Source organism: Pleurodeles waltl, chromosome 1_2 (assembly GCF_031143425.1).
Source record: "Pleurodeles waltl isolate 20211129_DDA chromosome 1_2, aPleWal1.hap1.20221129, whole genome shotgun sequence".
NCBI classification, from domain to species: Eukaryota; Metazoa; Chordata; class Amphibia; order Caudata; family Salamandridae; genus Pleurodeles; species Pleurodeles waltl.
In genome coordinates this window covers 736,462,154-736,478,431 of record NC_090437.1, presented here as the reverse complement: position 1 = coordinate 736,478,431, position 16,278 = coordinate 736,462,154, and positions in this window count along the sequence as shown.

Genomic DNA, 16,278 nt, shown 5'->3' with positions numbered 1-16,278 from the left:
TTGTCAAAGCCGTGACTGACGAAGGATTCTCCAAAGCCCAGTGTTTAGCTCATTGTCTAAACCTAATTGTGCAGTACTTTCTAAAAAAAAAGACATAGGCAGCAAGAAACTGGTCACCTGCTGAAGAATTTGCCCTCTTTTTAGTCATTCGTTCAACACCCAGAAGCAGTTGAGGATCATTTATCATGCCAATGAAGTACCTGTAAAATCCCTCATATTGGAGATGCCAATATGGTTAAACTCTGCCAACTACATGCCTGTTTGAAGTACAGGCCTGTCAATGATTACGCATTTCAAAGGAGAGGGGATGCAACTGCCAAATCCATAACAATGGAGGGGGACAAATGGGGTCTAGTGGTCTGCTTGATCCAAATGCTACTCCCTTTTAAGATTATGGCAGGGGAAGTCAACAAGGGGGGGAGTACAATGAATGAGCCTAGTGGTCCAGTTGTTGCACCTGATGCAGGGACATTTGCAAAAGGTTGAACAAACATTCAGAAATGTCAGCAGCTGCTTTAGAAAACAGCTTAGTTATTCATTTGAACATTAATCAAAAGCTTTAAAAAGTGATTGCTTTCTCCCATGAGTATAGATGTGCCATGATCCTGGATCAACCATACAAAAAAGAGCTAGCCACTTTCATTCTTTTATTTCCTTTATCAGAACTTGATGTCTTAATGTACAAGCCTTGGATCATCAGGAAAGCATGTAATGTGTTCTAGAAGAAGAATAACTACAAATGTGAGGCCAGGGCAAAACCAAAATACAGACTTCAATCTTCAAAGAGGGTGCTGCTGTTGCACTCGGTCTCTGTAGCAGGAACCAATACCATCCCCAGCTACTAAACCCAGAGAAACAACAGCTTCAGGTTCACCGCCAATGTCTGCAATGGGTTAGTTTCATATAGCAGGATTTAAACCAAGTGCACAGGTGCAAGGAATGCAGAAACTGCAAGTAGTAGCACTAATGACAATTGAAAAGATGATTAAGACTAACTGAATGACCCAACGGAGGTGTACCTGGATCAAGACACTGGGCACTGGAACTATGCATCAGAAGAGGGACAAAGTATGCAGCAAGGTTAACTAAAATTATGCGGCCATAAAAGGCAAAATTTGCAGCATAATGAGGTGCATTGTGTGATAGTATTACATCACTGTTTTGTCATTTTTATACTTGTTAACACTGTCTGGTCATTGGTTGCACCACATTAGTACCAGTTGAATTCGCAAATGTAGAAAGCAACAGAGAGGTGACCAGTCAATCTTTGAAAAGGGCTTTCCACTGCATGGCAGCAAATGTTGCTGCATTGTTTGTAACCTTTAGACCATTTGAGCTAGAAACAAAGTTTATTTTTTTCTTCAACTCTGCAGATTATGCAGCAGATGATGGATTATGTGGCAAATGTGACAGATCTATAATTATGCAAAAAATGTCACAGCCACCCTGATCAAGACTCATTGACCTATTGGCCTGGGAAGAAGGAACAGTGGCCAGAACTTAGTAGGGTTGCACAAAGTAACTAGGATGTTCCATAATCAGTGTTTCTTCAGAGCGTGTGTTCAGTGCAGGTAGGGCAGTTGTCATAGTCAGAAGACCCAGTCTCTTTCCTCAAACCATGGAGAGATTGACAAAGATTAAAATGAACAAAGACTTAATACCACCAAAATTATAATGCTCCTGAAGATATAATTGTGGATGAGTGCCTTTCTCTGACATCATAGGTGCAGCCAGTGATCATTCTCTGGCTGAACCACCTAAGTTTGTAGATTCATTCTACTTTCCTTACTAATACACAACACAACACAAAAAATAAGTGCTTTTAAAAATAAACAAATATATATAAATTTGGTGTGCAGCTTTGCTGGCTATTTTAGATAAACTTAAATGAACCAGTGGGCATAGTCAATCAAGGAGGTTGCAGCATTTGTTTTTTTCTGAGGTTGACTAAGTGATGAGAGATGAGAAAGACTCATTCAACCTTCAGTTCGGCCAAAGACTTTGGAATGAGCAATGGTGTCAGTGTGAACTTTTGTTCTATTCCAGTGTTGGGCTGCCAGTGAAAATTTACAAGACTGCACTGCATTGTGTATCTCTTCCATGAAAAAGAGAGAACATAGGTAAATGGACAACACACTTGGAACAGGTAACTTTCACTACCAAATACCAAATGATGATGATTCATTTGATTACTGGAAGAGCCTTTACAAGTAAGCTAAACTGGATATGTAATGTGTGGGCCATCATTCTGAATTAATGATTGCCTTATAGGTGTTACTGCAATAACTACTGTACTTGACTTTCCTTACATTAACTTAAGTCCATCAACTCTAGGTTTTCCTGAGACTAATCGTTTTACCTAGACTAAACTAATACTCAATTTCTTTTCATTTTTTGCTTAACAGGTTGATCTCTTTTTTATGAAATCTTAAAGTACAACAGCCAGCAGAAGGAACTAAACCTATTTACTTTTATGGAAAACAAGAGAACACAACGAGACTTGCCCAGTGGACTCTATAAAGTTAATTTGAATAGGAAAATGCAGACTATTGGCTCAAATGGCAAACTCCAATTACACAGCTGTGGTTTGAATATGTCACACAAAGGGTACAGCTATTTTTTTTCATTGTTTGATAATCACGAATCAGCTGGGTGCATCCATCTAGTTGTCTAGGCTCTGGGATCAATATGAGATTGGCTCTTAGGAAATTGTACACTACTATGCCTGCCCATGCTCCTCCCTCTGACAGTGACTCCTCATGAACCATGACTTCTTAATATTGCCATTTTTATTTTGTATTCCATAGCTTTTCGTTTATGAAGGAACCTCCATGGTGCTCCTGTACAGTAGCATTTTTCTTTTATTATGAATACTTTTGAATTGTGTGGGCCCTCTCTATTTTACATTTTCCAGCCTAGGTTATTAATACCTAATTTAGGAGTCTGAGGGCTGCTAAAGAGGAAAGACTGCTTGCATTTGATAACTGAACTGTGATCTTCCCATTACAGATGTGATGTCACATGCTGCTCATGGACTTGCTATAGCTTGTGCTAATCTATTTCTCTCTTTTCCCTGTTTGAATTTGATAACTGAACTGTCCTCTTCCCATGACAGCTGTGATGTCACATGCTGCTCATGGACTTGTTATATGTTGTATTAGTCTGTTCCTCTCCTTCCCCTAATTCACCCTACTTAATAATTTCTGAAACCCCCACCCCGTTTCCCCAGGTAGTGTGATCTCTGTGGCTCTTAATTTCTACCACCAACCAATCTCACATTTGGTTTGGTAGATGGGGTTAAAGCTACGCCAGTCGTTACTGGAGGAGGAGCTTAGCAAAATTTTTAAATTTTCCCACGCTACCCCTCCTACGGCCTACCTAGGCAAAAAGGGAGGTCATAGCGTAGAGAATAAATGACATCACTAGTTGTGCAAGAATAGTTGGCAATGTTTTTGTGCTGCCATCGATGCCCAATGGATTCTACTGAAGTAACCTACCCCTCATAAGTCATGAGATTTGAGGGCTTCTTTATGCTTACATAGGAAATAAATCTATGCTATGTTTCTAGTTGCTACTTTACCATGATGGCCTCTGTCTTGAATTTTCTAATTGTCTGTGATGCAGCATGAAAATCCTTTGGCTGATTTACCAGAATCATTCAGAATAAGAAGAGCTGTGCTTTTCTTGTGATATGATATCCTGCCTACTAGCAGTGCACCACCCATTAGCAGCATTAAGGAAGCACTTTAGAAACCCCTGCTTTAAGGTATTTGTCCGATTGTGGGGGTAGAAGACATTACTTTTTCTACTAAGGTAAGATAAGAAGTTCTAAGGACTGAAAGGAGGGATTGTTGTTTTTTGGATCTGACTATCCAGGTGCTATTAGTGGCCAATAGTTACAGACAGGAGGGCAAGGGAAGGAAGTATACAACTGCTACTGATGGGAGGATGGGTGCTGGTCAGTCTGATCAAGATATTAAATGAGGGAGTGGGTATGGTCACAGTCAGTTTTCCAACATTAATTGCAGGGGGGTAGACTGAGGGTATTAAGGTAAGTGCAGTACCTAACGTGGCAAAGGAGCTCACTTAGGTAGAGACTTTATAGAGGATGAGGGGAGTGGACAATTGCTTTAATTTTTTTATTAACAATTCCTTAATAGTTCACTTCATAAGATCAAACACACAGATTATTATTCACTGCAGTATATTCACCCCCCTCCTTTAAATCAATTTTGGCCCAGGTAGATGGAGTCCCTGGGGCCAGTGTTGGCTCGGGAATGGTGGCACATACCCCCCTTCCCTTTAACCAAAGTGAGGCACCAATATTGGCTCAGGGAAGATGGCGGCACACCCCTCTCACCAATAACTTAAAACAAAAAAAGAAAATTGCCAGCTCCTGCCCGCACCCAGGATGGATGCTGACAGGGGGGCAGGTGAGGCTACTGGACCCTAGGACTCCCCTCATGGCCACCAAGAGAAAATAAAGATGTGGATAATCTATGTGGGAACTGTGGCACACAAAATAAATGAAAAATAAGCATTAGAGCTGCTAATTTATTATGCAGGGCTTTTAAAACATATTGGTTCAGACTGGTGGCACTCCTAGAAGGGGCAAGGGCACCCTTAAGCATTTTTTAGTGATGTGGGGGCTTCAAAAATATGTAGATTTTTTTTTAAATAAAGCTTTGGTAACAAAAATAAATGACAATCACTTTTATTAAACATTGAGCCATGTGAATTAATGAAATATACATTTCATCATAATTATTGGTCATTTTTTGACAAAGGCTATACTGGTAGCTTCATAACGCCAATAGATCCACATTTTATATTTTGGTTTTCTGAACCTTTGAAAAAGTCAGTAGCTCTGCCTTACTTAAAATGACACACCCTATATTCAGCCATGCGGCCCACAGGAGATTGCCCACCAGTCAGTGTGCCTGCCCTCCCGCTGCTCATGACTTGTTTGTGCCAACGAGGGTTAGGTGGAGGGCCTGGTCCATGGCTAGCCACTTACCACACATGGCTTAAGGCCGTATGCAGCACAGGATTTTCTGCCTGTGGCCATCGCCATACTGTGCATGGCCAAAGGCCGTGCGTGGCATGGGGTTGGTTGTCAGTAAAGGGCTAGGTGAACACCATGCCCAGCGAGGGGTTGGTGTTACATAAGGTAAAAAAATATTACCTTACATTAAAAAAAGTGGAATTTCACTGAGAAACCCAAAGGCTAAAGGGCCGTAATAGTTATGTGAAAATGTCAGTTAAAACATACCATTTGAAAGAAACAAAACCACTGAAATTTTGCAATCATAGATATCTCAAGTAACTGTAACTCCTACCCTAAAGTAACTATAACTCATGCTGTTGCCATGCACTGCTAATGACCTCACATATTACATTACTCATGACATGTTCTTAGACATTATTGACAATATCACTATAACACCTGAAATGACATTGAGAGAGCGTAGCTTCCATAACCTATATTAAAATGAAATGCTTATATCAATGTGTGATGATGCTCCATAGAAAACAATAATAATAGCGGTTTTGCTTAAATGTGCACCTGAATCGTGACCACAGTAAATGGCCACCAATGTATACGTAAACTAATAATGATGAATAAAATGTTCATGTTATGATTAATTAAGTTTATATTAACATTTATGTTACTGCATTTATATTGAAAATCTTTATAGGCCTTAAGTTAGCGTGAGCTGTGGGTTTTAGCTGCCCAGCTCTCATATTAAATGCATTTTTCTGTTTTTCCAGTGTGCTGACTCGCAAAGGGCCATGACCCTGCAAATGTTCTTTTTCTTCAACTTGGAAGACGAATGTATCTATGTTAATTCCGTTCCAGAGCGCATATTTGGTGCCTTGGTTTAAAAGTTGAAACAAATGTAGATTAATGAAATGTACAAGGTCATTTAGACCGATGGACAATGGATCTGCTGACCCAAAAGACGTGCCAAAGAGTGAAGTAACACCGGATGTGCCACCTCCGAAGACGTCAATTATGAAGACCAATCAAAGTGCTTTGAATTAATGTGGGGTGACAATTGGGATTACCTAATGCTAAATTTGATAGGTTAAAGATAGTGGGGTATAGTAAATGTCCAATAGAATTTTGGGGGAATGTACTACAAAAAAGGGATAAAAACCCATGTCACAGAAGGGTCATTAGAACTAGGTAGGGAATGCTTTTGATTTTATCCAGAAACTCTGTCACTCTGTTTGGTGACTTTGAGACTTATTAAAACCATCCTCACCCATAGACTGCCCATTTTACACTTCTCCTCCTTACGAGGGAAGTGTCCCCTATGCCCTTTAGTTGAGCTTAGACTGATGGCGTTTTGACTGATGTCCTGAAGATGAAGACTGATCCTGTGTGCTGACCTAATCCTTGGAAGGTAATTATGGCAGTGCAATTTGTAATTTGTCTGTTTGCTTTTCCTTTCTAGGTGCCAACTGCTTAATTTTGACAGAGACCATAGTCATATGTTTTCCAAATTGGTGTTCTAAATTGTTTTGCATGAAGCCCAACATGCCAATGCTAATTAGTGGTTAGGACAGGTAATCATCAAACTGACGCAAATAGATAAATGACTGACATTATGCTATGTTGAACTGACGCATATTTGACACTTTGCTGTATTCTGATCTATGTTTGCGCCGTGTTATATTCTGATGTTTATAATTCTTGCCTTGTTGAAATCTTACAAAAGTTGGCATATCGTAACTATGCTATTGTGTTTCTTGGCTTTGAGATTGACGCACCTAATCTTAGATTGTAATTAATAGGGAATAAACTTCATAAAATTCTATTAAAGGTGTGGTTATTCATGGCTGAAAGGTCATGGTTGCATCGTCAATTTGATTAATGTCCTTGACCGAAGTGAAGTATATTGTTGTGATAAATATTGATGACATTATTTATATATTGATTGACATATTGATCAGCTATCTCGTCCTACGGTGTCTCTCAACTGGGTCAAAAAATTCATTGGCCTAAAACGAGTCCTAATGTGTAATAAATTAACATAAAAGGACGCGTTATCAGTTCTGGTAGCAGAGGATGGTTTGGCACTTTGGGGCCCTAGGACGGAGAATAATTTTTTAAACTGTTTTTCTGTGATAATGCAAATTGGAGGTATGATGGGTTTCTAAGATCACCATGACTTTCCCTGGATCTCGGAGCCCGCCTAAGTGAGTTGGGAATGTTCTCGGCGTCATAATGTGTGTGATATAGGGGTTTGCGCTTGCTCAGCTTATGCCTTTTTTGCAGGTGATTGTGAAAACTGCGTGTATCTAGGTCAGGTAAATGTTGTCTTAGTAGGAGTGGGCGTACTCCGCAGTATGAGAGTAGGGAAGTCGGTGTACTTCATGTGAGTGTGGCGCTTTGTGCTCAAAATTATCCACGTGGTTGGTTGTTTATGTACGGACCCGTCATGGTCTAAGTCTCCGGAGTATACTGACAAGTGTAGGAGTCACTTGAGTTTATGTTGTAATCTGTGCGGTTTAATAGGTCAACCGGGCGTGGTTGACAAGCCAAGTTTGAGTCTAAATGTATGTATGAAACCTTCGATGGAGATTTGGCAAGTTCTAAAGTGCACTAGGACGAACCATTGACAAGTCAAGAGTAGAGTTTGCGGGTCGAATTCTGCTTGCGTATGCGGGAGCTGAGAAGGAGAGAGTAGCGGCCGAGGCTTCAAGTGAAATCTCTGTAAAGTTCTGAAGCGAATGTGCTACCCTTCCTGTAGTAAACCAGCAGATTTGTCTTGTCATTATAGGTGCTTGCAATAATTTTGCACTAGTTTGTGTGAATTCAGTGAGGGACGGACATGCCGCAAGACTTTGTCAGCTGCAGTGTGTGAGTGTGACGTCAGTGGTGCCGCGCTGGGATAGGTCAGTTGTCGAGAGGGGTTGCGCACGGATTGGCTGCCGTCCGTGAGAGGCAATAGGTTGAGAAAGGTGGGTGAAGAGTGTCCTGGGAACTAAGTCACTTTCTGATTAAAATACAAATAAGAGAAAATTGCAAAATGAACTTTGTCAAGGCTTTTAAGAGCGCTCTGAAAGGAGACGCGTATATTATGGCAACTGATGGGGAACCTATACCGCCCGAGGGTACTCCAGCTTCTATGGTTATGGAAGAGAAGGGAGTTGTGCCTTGTTTATGGATGAAACAGTGGCACAAATTAACAGAGAAAGAGGGATGCTTAGCATTCCCAGAATATGGGACGTTCAATCCGAAGGTGCTAGAGAACTTAAGGTGGATGTTAAGTACACAAAAACCACCTCCGAGGCCAGCTCAATATGAGGCTTTAGCGATTTGGGATCTGATGGCTCTTAAACATAGACAAGAAAGGTTTCAGAGAAGGCTAAAAAGGGCAGAAAAATCCTATGCAGAAGCTAGATTGGATAATGAGAACAAAATGTGGAGACGGGGAATTGTTGATGGATTAAAATTGTTCCCAGCAATAACTCAGGGAGAAGAGTCACAGGGAAAGAAAGCCTCCTGTAAAACAGATAGGGACTCTAGTAAGTCTAAAGAGAATAAGAGACCCTGGGAAGAAGAAGATGATTCAGACGATGAGGAATTAATGGACAGATTATTACATGATCGCCCACCACCTTATGCGGTGAGCGACAGTGCTCCAAGCACTAGCGTGGATCCTGGGAACCAGACGCAGGAGAAGGGAGTTACTGATACGGTACAGACTAGTGATACGACTTTGATACAGAATGGTGTCAGTGTACCCACTGCACCAGACATGCAGATACAGTTGCAACCTCCACCGCAGATACAGAGAATCTACCCAGACGTTCCAGTACTTGAGACTACTACAAATCTGATAGTGCCGCCAGACCCGATATATGAAATCAAGGTTAGTGCAAATTGAGTCAACTCCGAAATTGCTGTCCCAGCCGCAACCACAATTGATACCAGGGTATAACCCTGTGGCTGGTCCTCCATTAGTGCCTGTCCCGGGTACTTTGGAACAGACCTATGGAGTTACTGCTCCACGGAGTTTGGGACCAGGTCAGACACCTGCTGCCATATCGTTACCAATTACTGTCGGTCCAACAGTGCCATTGTATGCACAAGGCAAATCTGGTGTAGGTGATCAGGGAGTAATGACCCAAGATGCGATAAGAGGAGGGTCTATAGGAACTCCCCAGATAATGGCCCCAGGAGAACAAGTAATTGAAAAGCCGAGGTCCTTAATAGACCCCAGCCCAGTAGAAGCGCCCTTGGAAGAAATGCGTCAGGCAGGGTTAGGGGTTTTAACTCCACAAACGATGAGTACGAATACTTCACAGTCGCCAATGATACATGCAGGGATCATCTCACTGCAGGGATTTACAGTACAACAGCTGAATGAATGGCTAGAAAAAAATTATACTTCACAAAAGACTACAGTGATTGCAGTGGAACCGGAGAAGGCAAGGCAAGATGACTACCTAAATCTTGTTAGACTGTGGTGGAAGCTGCTGAATTAGTGGAAGGTACGATTGGGGTAAATAGATTGGAGTCATACACTGAAGCAGAACTGAGATTCCTGTGCCCCAAGATTACCAAAGAAGTAGGCAAGGTGTATCAGAGATTAGCAAATCTGGCAGACAAATATAATATTGATATTGAAAACACTAAACATTTGAAAAGAAGCTACAGATTAGATTTTGATTCGAAAGATTTTGAGCACATGAGGTCTGCGGGAATGAAGGCACGTTTAAAAGAATTATTGCAAAGTGCGCAAATTTGGGGTGCATTGGAAAAATGGGAAGGCAGATGGGCAAAGAAAAGAGATAAAGAAAAAGGTGACAGTCCAGGGTCGAGTCAAGCCAAAGCCTCCCCGATACAGAATCAGTAAAAATGCTACCCATGAGAGAAACAGCTGGTGGTATTTTAGTTCATGTACCGTGGTCCAGAGGAGACATCCTATCCTTTACTAATGATTATCCAGCTTGAGGGAGAAACCGATCGAGTGGTATCTGCAAACAGATAGGTTTGTGAAACTTGTGAAGTGTCTCTGGGAAGACTTGAATACCTTGTTTGAGATCATTTTTCCGTCTGATTTGTGGCTCGAGTGTAAGAGAGGGGTAGATTGGCCGACGAAGGAACCGGCAAGGGATAAGGTGACCGGAGCACCCTCTGAAGAGGTGATGAAGTATTATCACAAGGTGATTGAGTTTTTGAAACAAAAGGTGTCGCCGAAGGTGACTGATTGGCAGAAGATTGACCGGACCTCACAAGAGGTTAAGGACTCAATACATGCTTACTATGAGAGGTTGCTAAAGGCATTCAAACACTACAGTGGTACTGAGACTATTGAGCCGAAGGACATGAACCATCTTGTGTTCAGATTCGTTGAAGGGCTGAGACCAGAAGTTAGCCAGATGATTAAGAATCACTTGATTTGTTGGCAAGCAAAGCCGATTGATGAAGTGTTGCAGTATGCAAAATACTGTAGCGACGAAATTGAGTTAAAACAGAAAAAGTTGAAAGAGAAAGTAATGGTGAAGCAGATAAGGGCTGCACAGGCAGGAATACAGGGAAATGGAGTTCAACAGATGATACAGCAACAACCGCAAATGAATGGTGTGTTTCAGGCGCAGCCGAGAGGTCGAGGCCGAGGGTTTGTGAATCGCGGTCCAGACTTGAATACCATTGTGGTTCAAAATGACATACAAGGGGTGAAAAAGGTGTCACCATGTCACGCATGCGGGGGCTTGGGGCACTGGAAACGGGAGTGCCCGAATGTGGTGCAGGATGGTGTTGTTCAGCAAAGCACTAATGTCGGTACATTGCAAAATGTGAGAGGTCCAAAACAGAGACATCAAAATCAAAATTTTCAAAATAACCTGGCACAGATGCAAGGGGTACAGCCCATGCAGAAAATGCAAATGCCGCGTTTTCAGCCAGCGCAGATGCAGCAAGTACAACAGCAGGTTCCCTTGGTACCTAGACAGCAAATGCAATTACCAATGGCTCCAATGGGACAACAGCAGGTCATGCTTCCTCAACAGGTCACAGGTCAGGTAATGAGTCAAAATAATACAGTGCAGCAATTCCCATTACGAGGTGAAAATGGCATGAATGAAGAATGGTCGGATGATAGCTCAGATAGTGAAGAGTGCAGGCTTGCAGCATCCCTAGAGGTGGATCAGAGGGGTCCCTATGTGGAAGGAAAGGTAATGGGTTACAAAGTCTCATTTTTGGTCGACACTGGAGCTACATGCTCTACAGTCAGGAGTGCAGAGGTTCCGAAACTACCACTTTCAGGGCGTACCATAAGGGTAGTTGGAATAGCAAACCAGTACCTGAAAAACCCGATTACAGATCCAGTGCAAATTGAGATCGGCAACTTCCAGGGACTGCATAGATTTGTAGTCTGTGATTCAAGTCCAGTATCCCTACTGGGAAGGGACTTACTGTGCAAGACAAAATGTTCAATTACCTGTACCAATGATGGAATCGAAGTACAGACAAATAGTGATGATGAAGGAGACGAAGGTCAGGTCTCAGAGGGAGAGACAGGGACCGCAAATGAGGATTAACCTTTAATTACCTTGTTTCCAATGCTTACAATGATTGAGCTACCTTTCAAGTTACAGGGAACAGTGACAGAGAGAGTGTGGGATCTGACAGGAAAGGAAGTGGGACTAATAAAAGGTGTGGCACCAGTTAAAGTACAAGTGAAGCCAAATACAGTGTTTTCCCCAGGTGCCACAATATCATATGGCACAAGACGTTCTTATTGAAGTGTCACAAATAATTGCAGATTTTCTGAAACAGGGAGTCCTGAAAGAAGTTTTGAGCAGTCCATGTAATTCTCCAATAATGGGTCTGAAAAAGCCCTGTGGGAAAGTCTGAATTGTGCAGGATTTGAGAAAAATAAATGAGATTGTGGTAAAATGTTGCCCCATAGTGCACAATCCAGCAGTAATCATGTTTCATGTTCCGTGTGATGCTGAATGGTTCACCATTATAGATTTGTCACAAGCATTCTTTTCGATACCTCTTCATGAGGACAGTCAATTTTTGTTCAGTTTCAAATTCTTGGATAAGGTGTACAGTTGGTGCAGAATTCCTCAGGGGTTTTCTGAATCACCGTCCATTTTCAATCAGATATTGAAAAAGGATTTGGAATCCTTAGTACTGCCTTTTAACTTGACTCTAGTGCAGTACATCCATGACTTGCTGATTGCATCCAAAACAAGGGTAACTGTAAATATGATACAATTGCCTTACTGAATCATTTGGGAAAGAACGGACACAAGGTGTCACCCAAGAAGCTGCAACACTGTCAGAAAGAGGTGAAATACCTAGGGCATCTAATTGAAAGAGGGTCCAGGAGAACATCGAAGGAAAGAATTACAGCCATTTTGCAAATGAACCCTCCAACGACAAAAAGGGATGTCAGGATGTTTCTGGGAATGGTGGGCTACTGTCGCCAGTGGATACCCAACTTCTCGATCATCTCAAAACCTTTGATAAAACTGACAGGCAAAGAGATCAAGGATGAGCCATATACCATAGCTTTGTCCAAAGAAGAGCTTGAATCATTCATGGAATTGAGAGCGTTAGGTATGCCTAATTATACTAAGCCTTTTCTACTGTTTTGTCATGAACGTGATGCTTGTTCTTTGTCTGTCTTGACACAGGTCCATGGAGGTGCAAATCGCCCTGTAGCGTATTTTTCAGCTACCTTGGACCCCGTCGCAGCAGCCTTACCGGGTTGTTTGCGCGCAGTTGCAGCAGTTGGTCAGAGCCTTACGCAGTGTGAAGGCATAGTCATAGGATACCTCCTAACAGTAATGGTTCCACATTCAGTTGAAATTTTGTTGATTCGGACCAAAACTCAGCACATGACAAATGCTCGTCTTACCAAATATGAGACAATCTTACTGGGGTCACCTAATGTTTCGCTGAAACGATGTACTGTATTGAACCCGGCAACTTTACTTCCTGCTGAGAATACTGAAGTTAACAATGAGGAAGAATTTGAACATGATTGTCTTGAGGTAACGGAATGATGTACCAAACCACGACCAGATATTCAAGACACACAGCTGAAAGAAAATGATTGTATCATGTTTGTTGATGGGTCCTGTTTAAGAGATTCCGTCGGAACACTGAGGGCTGGTTACGCTGTATGTACCATAGCTGGTATCATTGAAGCTTCCTGGCTCGAGAAAGTGTTTTCTGCACAAGTGGCAGAATCAATTGCCCCTACTAAGGCATGCCATGCAGCTGTGAATCTGAGAGTCACTATCTATACTGATAGCAGATATGGATTCGCAATTGTACATGATTTCGGCCAATTATGGTCACAGAGAGGTTTCTTGACCTCTTCTGGTTCTCCTGTGAAAAATGGTGAACAAATAAAGGATTTGTTACATGCAATTCAGTTACCTCTTGAGATTGCCGTGGTGAAATGCAATGCTCACGTTAAGTCACAAGATTTTGTGTCCATGGGAAACGGTTATGCAGATCAGGTCACAAGGTTTTGCGCATTGAACTGTATATCATTCAAGGAACAGTGGGAATTGTTAGCGCAAACTGAAAATGACACATGTTTGAACCTTGCATTAAGGGTGGTTGATACCCTAGATGAGCTAAAAACATTACAGGGTCGTGCTAGCAAAGACGAAAAATGATCCTGGCAAAGAATGCAATGTGTACAGAGGGCTGATGATTTGTGGGTCTCAGAAGAGGGGAAATTAGTCTTGCCAACAGCCTTCTGTCCCAGTTTGCCAGGCTATACCATGGACAGGCTCACCTTGGGAGAGATGCAAAGATCAGGTCATTTAAAATCTATTGGTTCAACCCAAAGTTCAGACATGCCGCAGAGGTTACCTGTCACAGGTGCATCATCTGTCAACAGATGAATGCTGGAAAAGGGACTGTGGTAACTTTGAGCCACATTGGGAGAGCTGGTGGTCCTTTCAGCAAAATGCAAATGGACTTCATTGAGATGCCTGTTTGTGGAGGACTGAAGTACGTGTTGGTGATTGTGTGTTTTTTTCAGTCACTGGATTGAAGCCTACCCCACACGTAGAAATGACAGTCTCACAGTTGCAAAGCTGCTGCTTAGGGAACTAATACCAAGATTCGGGTTTCCGGTCTCTATAGAGTGAGATAGGAGCAGACACTTCGACAATGAGGTTATTAAACTCCTGTGTGCCGCATTAGACATCGAACAAAAGCTGCATTTTAGCTATCGCCCTGAAGCATCAGGACTAGTAGAGCAAATGAATGGTACTCTGAAATCAAGAATGGCAAAGATGTGTGCAGCTACCAATATGAAATGGCCAGATGCATTGCCCTTAGTGCTGGTGTCAATGAGGAACACCCCTGACAAGAAAACAGGACTATCCCCCCCATGAGATCCTCATGGGCAGAGCTATGAGGTTGTCAGCAGTACCTGTGAATGCTCTAGTGAATATCACAGATGATATGGTGTTGGACTACTGCAAAGGTTTGGCTGATGTGATTTGCTCTTTCTCTCACCAAGTAGAGGCTAACACATTGCCACCGATTGGAGATCCAGGTCATACTCTACAAGCCAGTGACTGGGTGGTTGTCAAGAAGCACGTGAGAAAGTCGTGTTTGGAGCCACGCTGGAAAGGGCCGTATCCGTATCAAGTAATCCTGACAACAACCACTGCCGTGAAATGTGCAGGTGTTCCAAACTGGATACATGCCAGTCACACAAAGAAGGCAACGTGTCCAACTGACAAGGAACTTGAAGTTTCCGGCACAACACTTCCAAGAAGAGAAATCTCAGGGCCAGAAAACAACCAAGAAGGAACTGAGACTGCAGGAGAGCCCACTGAGAACAGCCTTGTCCCTCAAACAGTGAATGAGTTCGAAAGAAGTGACAAGGTGCCTATCTCAGTAGAGGCGACAGGAGAACTAAGTCAAGGAGAGGTTCTCCCAGAAGTAGATGGATACGGGTTAGAACTTGAACCCGTTACAGATCAAGAAGAAGAAGGCAAAATAATAGAAAGAGATCAGAGTGTGCCAGCATCCCGTGAGCCAGTTGCAGGTCCATCAAGTGACAACACCATATCACAAGAGGAGGGTGCTGTCCAACTTCCTGAAAAGACATGTCAGAAGAAGACGCATAAAGGTGATAACTGGACAGAGAAACCACTCTTAAGGATAAGAAGCATACCAGATGAAACAATAATAGAGGAAACTGTTACATCCCGAGTGGAAGATTTGAGTGAAGGAGAACTGCAAGGTGAACGCAGGTTGAAGAGAAAGAGTCGCAACCAGAAGATATACAGGTCCTGAATGGGCGTATGCTACAACATCTGAGTGGCAACAAGAATTCCTAGCATTCTGTTTTGATCCAGAAATACCAGGCCAGTACTACGGTACCTGAACTAATTCAAAGGAAAGACTTTGTTGGGAAAAAAAATCAAAATTGAAAACGAAGAAAGAGACTTATAAATTACCGGATGTGACATTAGTACTGGATTCAACTTTGAGAAACCCGATTACGACAAGCTGCTAACCTGATTTGACAAAAAGGGGTCCTGGAGTGAGTGAAAACGCCGTAAATACACGCAGAGAGCAAAAGAAAAAGAGTTCTAAATCATCCTCTAGTTGATTGTTATTCTGCTATCTGATTCTATACAGACATGGCTTATAATAGAGGTAGTAACAAGGGAAGTAAGGTGTGTGGTTGGTTAAGCCTTATAATAGGTATTGTGTGTGCAATAATAATTGTGGGAGTGATTGTGGGAATGCTGTGGTTGGAGAAAAAGACTATTAACGCTACTTCAAAACCTGAAACTACAACACTAACACCGTGAGAAAGGTTTGAGCAGGATGCAAGACACTTGCATGAGGGAACTAATTCAAAGGGGGAACTTTCTACTAATGTCTTCTATCGCTTACTGAATGAGTATGTAGAAAACATAGATGCGAAAGACTGTTATGTGTGTACCAAGATTCCTTCGTCTGTGCAAGAAGGGGTCACATATCATAGCCTTCCCCTAACGTATGGGATTAGCTGTAGTTTGCTACTAAAAAGATTCTATAATCAAGAGCATGTGCAAATCTTTTATTCAAATCTGGATGTTGTGTTTTCTTTTGTGCCTGTGATTGAATTCCTGAACAAGCTAGCTAAGGAACATGATATAAAAATAGTTAGAGGATTCTTTGAGACAACGCTTACATTTGGAACTGCTTTTGCACATCGCAATAATCTGACCTGCTTACTGTCACCTGTAGAGAAAAGCTTTTTAGATCACACTGATGAT